We start from the raw sequence: 8,047 nt of genomic DNA, 5'->3' as shown, positions 1-8,047 counted from the left end.
AGAAAGAGTTGCACTGTGTCTTTGTGGATCTGGAGAAAACATATGATAAGGTTCAAAGAGAGGACCTGTGGTACTGCATAGCAAGTCAGAAGTGGCACAGAAATATGTGGGGGTGGTGCAGGACATGTATGACAACAGCAAGACTCTGGTGATGTAAGAAAGACAGATGAGTTCAAAGTGGAGATGGAATTATATCAGAGATCTGCCCTGATGTTATATGTGGTTTGGTGGATGTTGGGTCTTACAAAAAAGCAGAAGATTTTGGTTGGGGGTGACCAGAACAGACAGGATTAGAAATTAAGATATCAAAGGTAAAGCTCAGGGCAAGCGTTTGGAGATGAAGTTCGAAAGGGAAGGGTGAGATGGTTTGGACATCTACAAAGGATTGATATTGGATATATTGGAAAATAGAAGTCAAAGATCGAGCTGCCAGCTGGGAGGAAAAGAGGAAGACCACAGAGAAGGTTCATGGATGTGGTGAAGGAGGACATGCAGAGGGCTACTGTATCAGCGGAGGATGCTAGGGATGGGGTGAAATGGAGGGAGATGATCTCTGTTGTAATCGCCAAAGGGAGCAGCCAAAAGAAGTAGAAGAATTTTTCATGACTGTGGTTTCCTTGGTGTTCCTTATTGTTTCTCCTGTCTTGTCTTTCTTTGTTTAAACTTTTGTCTTCTAGTATTGCTTTGTCTGTATCTTAATGTGAGTATCTTAATGAGTCGTCTTGTATCGATGTTTGATCTTCACCTGCGTCTTGTTCACGCAACTGTCTCTCATCCCTACATATTCTACAATATGCTCCACTCTTCCTTGTGTCCTTTGTCATGGCGTTTATTCAGTGTGCCTCTATATTTCCTGGTATCATACTGATCTTTTAAATCTGGTTCTGAACTTTTTGTATTTAGTTCAGGACTTTGATGACCTGAAATAAAGGCTTCTCTTTATTTAGAATTCAGTCTGCAGTATTGTGAAATATTCAAAAGATAAAAAATAATGGAAATTAGTGAATTGATAAGCTGAAGAGAAAACAAAACAAAGCAAATAAGTCACATTTTTAGAATTATATATTTGATGATTCTAATGTATACAATATACATTTTATGATTACAACTTTCTTGGTTTTTTCCAGTGTCAATTTATCATGAGATGAATTTAAGAAAAAAGATGAACAATTATTCAGACACAGCAGCTGTCCAAGTCCATGAGTATACACAAAATAACACCACATTGAACACCAGCAAAATGAAAGTTTAATTACACACATGTGGTCGTTAGGAAGACGGTGGTGATGAGACACAGCTGAAATGAATTAACTCAATGAGAGAGGAGAAGTAAAAACTAGAGACAATGCACAAGATGGCAGACACACATGGCAGATTAACTCAGGAATACTGGTGGAGGCTAAGGAAATAAAAAAAAACATGAACTTCCAGTGAAGAAACAACATAAGCCAGGGACCAGGATGGGATGTATATTTGCTTACATGTGTTCCAAAATAAACAAATAATAAAATAAACACACACACAAAGGATTTTTCAAGTTATTTGCATGAAATGTGGTAATCAAATATATCTGTCTGATTTCACAAAAATGCAAACATTTTAAAAGGCATTTAAAATAAAATATATATTAGTGCTGTCAGCGTTAATCCCGTTAAAATAACGTTAATGCCACAACTGCATTAACGCGCCAAATCTCCGTTAACGAGTTACCGCGGATCGCCTCGCAACACGTTGACAACGTGCAACCCCATGCACGGGCCGATCCGCGGTAACTCGTTAACGGAGATTTGGCACGTTAATGCATATATTTATATATTATATATATATGGAATGCCGTTTAGGAAATTATTATATATATAGAATGATCTTCTGAATATATAAAATGAAACTTGAATATATAGAATGAAACTTGAATATATAGAATGATCTTCTGAATATATAGAATGAAACTTGAATATATAGAATGATCTTCTGAATATATAGAATGAAACTTGACGTCACGGAGGCGCTTGCGCCATCTAGTGTTTTCCTTGTTTGTACCTGGAGGAATGGCACTATGAACCAGTCTGCACGGAATCTTGTGGCTCAAATTCTAAGTAATGGGAGCTAATAAACACCCTGGCAAATGCATGTTCTGGCCAACCTAATATTAGTACCAGTGTACCGCATCGTACTACTGATGAAGAAATTTATTCACCGTTTCAACGTGGAAGACCAAATGCAGTGAACCTCCCCGGTCAGATAGCCCCTGGTTATCCAGCTAACGTTTTGGAGAACGTGCCTTCCACATCACAGGAGTGCCCCACAACGGGTCCCATCTACAATCTTAGACCTTTCACTCGAAAGGGCCCAAGGCAGAAGAGGTAAGAACGGAACTAAATGCACTGAAATTACTAGTGTAAGGTTAGTAATTGGCAGGTTTCAATTGCTAGACTAAGCTAAGTAAACAAAAATATCACAGTAAAAAACAGTGTGCAATAGACTCACAGCGTGTGATTGTGGAGACTAAACTGTGCACAACAGTTAATTTGTTTAATTGTGGAAACATGCGATTTCTATAATATTTCACGCCCCGTAAACTTAATCTGCAAACGTTGTGTAAAAGCAAAGCACATAATTCAGTTGTTACAATACATAGTTTTTGGCAGTATATAATTTAATGAAACTTTTTTTAAAGCAACAAAAAGTACTTTGTGAATTTAAGAAAATTTTTATGTGATTGTTAAGTTTCTCCACCCACCCATCCCACTATCTTCCATCATCTATCCTCCATCATCTATCCATCCATTCATCCATCCGTTCTCTTCCACTTATCCAATTCAGGATTCCAAGAGCCTATCCTAGCTACCATGGGGCTAGAGGGTGTTTATTAATGCAAATTGGACATGTGTACAGCATGGTGTATTTTTTTTAATAAAATGTACTTCATTGAACAGACAAGTGTGAATATATTACATGCAGAAATGTTTACTTTGCCTTTATCCTCTATTAGGTTTCCAGAACAGCTAAGCAGGTCACATTCTGTGGCTCAGTCATTCACCAAAGAAGTGATTCTCTTGCCAGACCATCTAACTGCGCATGTGCCAAGGCGTAACAAAAAAGCTTGGCTTTTTGAAAATGGACATATAAAATCTGCACTGGAGTTTACCTGTGACTGGGACTCAGACAAAGTAATGCAGGCAATAAGGACTGCCTTCCAGCAAGTTGTTGAAGGATGCAGGTAAGCTTTAGATCCTTTTTCATAAAAAGATTTTTTTTGTTACTTAGATTATTATACTATTAAAGGTCAACTTTGGGTATTTCCAAAAAGGATCTATGAGCACTGATCAGATTAAAAGACATCAATCCAGTCCAGAGTTAACAAAAATTAAACCTTTTAATGTACTGTATTGTATTGTAGTCTGTTATCATTAACAAAACTTTCATATACACTGTTTTCTTCCTCCCCTAGGCTAATGATTTTGCTGGCATGCCACACCAAACTAGTTGAGCCATCACTCACTTCCAAACAGACTTTGAATGGAGACCTTGTAAGAAAAAACTGTGTCATCAGAAGTGAATTTATGTCAGACCTGACAAGGTTGGTTTTTTTTATGTGAGAACAATGAATCAGTAAGTAATCCTGAGCATTTCAGCAAATCTATGTATGTTCATAAAATGAGCGTGAGAAAGGCAAAGATTAACCTCCCTTAAACATTGTCACTTGTATTATGTTTTAATACATAATACATAAACATAATATTAATATTTACTATGCCATTTTGTTGAGTAGCCATACAAGCAGGCAGGATTTCACAGAAACGTTGAATTCTGACAAATGCGGTAAATATTCCTATCTAAAAGTAGGTCTAAATAAACTGGAAACCATGGTGCATTTATAAGTATATAAAAGATATATCTCAGAGAGATGTAATACTAGAAATTACAAATAAATAACATGCTAAATGTGGGTAAAATTAAGGGATAAAAAGGTACTAATTACTAACTATACAATACTATAATCATAGCTGTACAATACTAACTGTACAATAAACAAAGACAGGACAGAGACAATACAAAGTGGATTGTGCAGTAGGTATAGAATACCAAGTACTGATGCAAGTGCTGAATTTACAAGGAACATTGTACCCAAATGTGATTTCAGTTTCACTTCAGTGTATTAAAAGCGTAGATAAATGCATTATTACCAATCCTGTTTACTGAGTACAAATAATAGACTATTTCTGCATCCACCTAAGCTTAAATTGTTGTGGTCTTGACTAACTTCTTTTTTCAACATTATGGTTTCACTGTATAGATTAAATGCTAATTAGCTTCATGTGTGACTTCCAAAGTACAGCTTAATTTTCAAAATATGCATGTTTTACTTTTGCATTAATCTTTTGGTATTTTAATGTATCAGTATACCAATAGTCCTAGTTAGAATCTCATTTTGATTTTGTATTTTTCTATCTTATAGTTGAAAGTGATGTCTCTTTGGAACATATTCTTGTTTTCTGCACTGGATGTGACAGCATTCCAGCCCTGGGTTTTCTCCAAAGCCAAGCCTTGAGTTCATCACTAACTGCAGATTTCCAGTGACCAATACTTGTGAAAATATCCTTCGTGTCCCAGTTCATGTAGTGTACACTACTTTCAAATCAGACATGGATTTTGCAATACAGAATTCACCAGGATTTGGAAGAGCATGATGTGTATTCTCAAGGATTGTAGAAATGATGAGGATTTTGTTTTTGTCTTTCTATTTTGCATATGCATGTTTAATTTTCTTGTTTCTTGTTAATGTTGTTAACCCAGCATCAGATTATCAACCTGTCCAGGGTGTACTCTGCCTCTCATCCTGTGGTAGCTGGAATAGGCTAGCAACACAGATAAAAATAAGCAGAAGAGAATGGATGGATGCATTTGGTTTCAGTTTATACATATGAGGCATATTTTGTTTTTGGATTGTAGTTTATCTGTTTTCCTGCCTATATGACATGTTTTGTCTCTGTTCTCTGATATGACCCATAGTAACATTAGATTATTTAGTACCCCTGCAGGGAGCAAAAGAATATGCCACAACCTCACTGTTACATAGAATTCAATTTTCTCAAATGCTTCCTGTGTCCAGCTATTCCACACAATGCAAAATGTCAGTGGTAATGTCATAACATACAGGTTTATCAGCCATGTTTTGTATTTCAGATACCTTTGTTTATTTTTAAATACTATAGCTAGATGTGGTCATTGAAAGATCTGCCACCTAGAGCAACTTTTCTTTACATTTTCAAATGAGATGAGTTAAGCTTTATTTCAGTGTCCCATTTGAACATTTATGCTTTACATTGAAATTCATATTCATTTTCACTTGATTTCCAGCTTAACTCACAGCTTTAAATAATAGTTTTTGTTGAGTATCTCCAACACTGCCAGCAAGTTGTCTATAAATGTGACAGACATGAAATATATAATTATATATAGCTGAAATATGAACATTATATCATCATCGACATATGACATTGCATTCTTATCAAATAATGATACTACTACTACTACTACTACTACTACTACTAATAATAATAATAATAATAACTGTTAAACATAACCTGGTTTACATTCTTTAGGGAATGTTTAAGGAATTTGTTTACTTGATTAGACAGGCTAATTGTATTTTGTTTGTTTTTTTCCTTTCCATTTCTTTTCTTTTCTTTTCTTTTCTTTGTTTTTTTAAGGTCAGTGTTGCCCTGTTACTACAGAATACTCTTTTCTTCCTCTGGGTACTGGAAATACACAAATAAAGTGTTCTGTGTTCCTACCTTTTATGTGTCATTTTTTTCCAAATATCAGCCTGTAAGAGTTTAAATAAAAACATTTCTCTGTTTGATAGTTAAAAATGTATAACAGATATTTTATTTAATAAAAGAATCACAATTTGTGTTTATTAACAGATAAATTAGTACATCATACCATGATATGTAACATATAGTGTGACATTTTTTTTACTGTGACAAGTATGGTTTGTCATGAAAGAACAGTATATTTTAAACACTTTATTTGACTACTTTTATGATTTAAATGGCACAAAGGAATATGAAGATAAAACCAGTCTTATCAACCTTTACCTAAATAATAGCCTTGGAACTTTTTCAATATTGTGATATTTCACAATTTTTAGTGTCTGGCACCAAAAAAACCCATTTTCTAATGAACACAACCAAATTTACTAATAACCGAAGCATCTGGCATGCATAATCAGAAGATCATTCTATATATTCACAAGATCATTCTATATATTCAAGTTTCATTCAGTATATTCAAAAGATCATTCTATATATTCAAGTTTCATTCTATATATTCAGAAGATCATTCTATATATTCAAGTTTCATTCTATATATTCAGAAGATCATTCTATATATTCAACTTTCATTCAGTATATTCAAAAGATCATTCTATATATTCAAGTTTCATTCTATATATTCACAAGATCATTCTATATATTCAACTTTCATTCTATATATTCAAAAGATCATTCTATATATTCAAGTTTCATTCTATATATTCAAAAGATCATTCTATATATTCAACTTTCATTCTATATATTCAAAAGATCATTCTATATATTCAAGTTTCATTCTATATATTCAAAAGATCATTCTATATATTCAAGTTTCATTCTATATATTCAAAAGATCATTCTATATATTCAAGTTTCGTTCTATATATTCAAGTTTCATTCTATATATTCAGAAGATCATTCTATATATTCAAGTTTCGTTCTATATATTCAGAAGATCATTCTATATTTTCAAGTTTCATTCTATATATTCAAGTTTCGTTCTATATATTCAGAAGATCATTCTATATATTCAAGTTTCATTCTATATATTCAGAAGATCATTCTATATATTCAAGTTTCATTCTATATATTCAAGTTTCGTTCTATATATTCAGAAGATCATTCTATATATTCAAGTTTCGTTCTATATATTCAGACTTTGATTGTAATATATATATAATATTTTCCTAAACGGCATTCCATAATATATATATTTTCTATATATATATATTTTGGCCAAATATACCAGTAAAAAAGTAATTGAAATAACACTAGAACATGTCCATCTGCGTTGTAATTTATAATGAGTAGTATGAACCGCACACCTACAGTAAAGTCATAGTGTACGTTAGATGTTTTCCATTTTTATATAAATCAAACCCACCATACACATTCATTCTGTCCATTGATGTGTTGCTTGTGTCTAGGATCTGTTCACTGCTACAGGATGTAAAAAGGCATTCATATTAGAGATAAATATTAATGATATTAATATTCTTCTATAGTTAGTTATCATTAAGTCTACTATAAAATTAAAAGACATATGAAAACTTTATTCTTGGCTGCTGCTTTTTCATGACACCTGGTTATAAGAACAAGGTCCAGAGGACTGAAACAGGTGAGCTCTGTTAAGAGATCACAGCACAAATAAGTGAGGAAATGAATCCACTGTTATGTATTTATGAATTTGTTTCATAATATCTACAGCTGCTGTTTTGCACTGTTAAAATTATTAATGTATGTTCCAGTTGGGAGTTGAACCCTCCCTCCCTCTAGACTCCATCATCCAAAGAGATCGCATCCCTCTTCAAAGCCCATGTTATGGTGATGTCATCATAATCTTGTACCAGTATTATGTGGACAAAATTGCCTATGTGGTTGGATTTTTAAAAAATACTTTTATTTTTTAAAGCTTGTTGTGGAAAATCAGAAATATAACACCTGTCTATTGGATTGAAAGTTTTACAAAGGTCCATATGTGCTGAATTGGCAGTGACATGCTTGTCTTAGTAATAGCACTGGCAGACAGGAAGACTTCTATGGTCAAAACAATACTAGGCATGCTTCCATGGTTGGTAAGAGATGTCAGTAAAGGTAATATAATTGCAAGTACAGTTAATAAGCTCAAGGCAGGGTGCTACTTAACTGCAGGGAAGCAGTTTTTTTTAACACATGCAACCTGCAAAAATTCTGCCTTTAAATATCCTTGTCAGGTCATTTGACTTTGT

This window comes from Oreochromis niloticus, linkage group LG5 (assembly GCF_001858045.2).
Source record: "Oreochromis niloticus isolate F11D_XX linkage group LG5, O_niloticus_UMD_NMBU, whole genome shotgun sequence".
Taxonomy (NCBI): Eukaryota; Metazoa; Chordata; class Actinopteri; order Cichliformes; family Cichlidae; genus Oreochromis; species Oreochromis niloticus.
Note: the sequence above shows the minus strand (reverse complement) of the source record.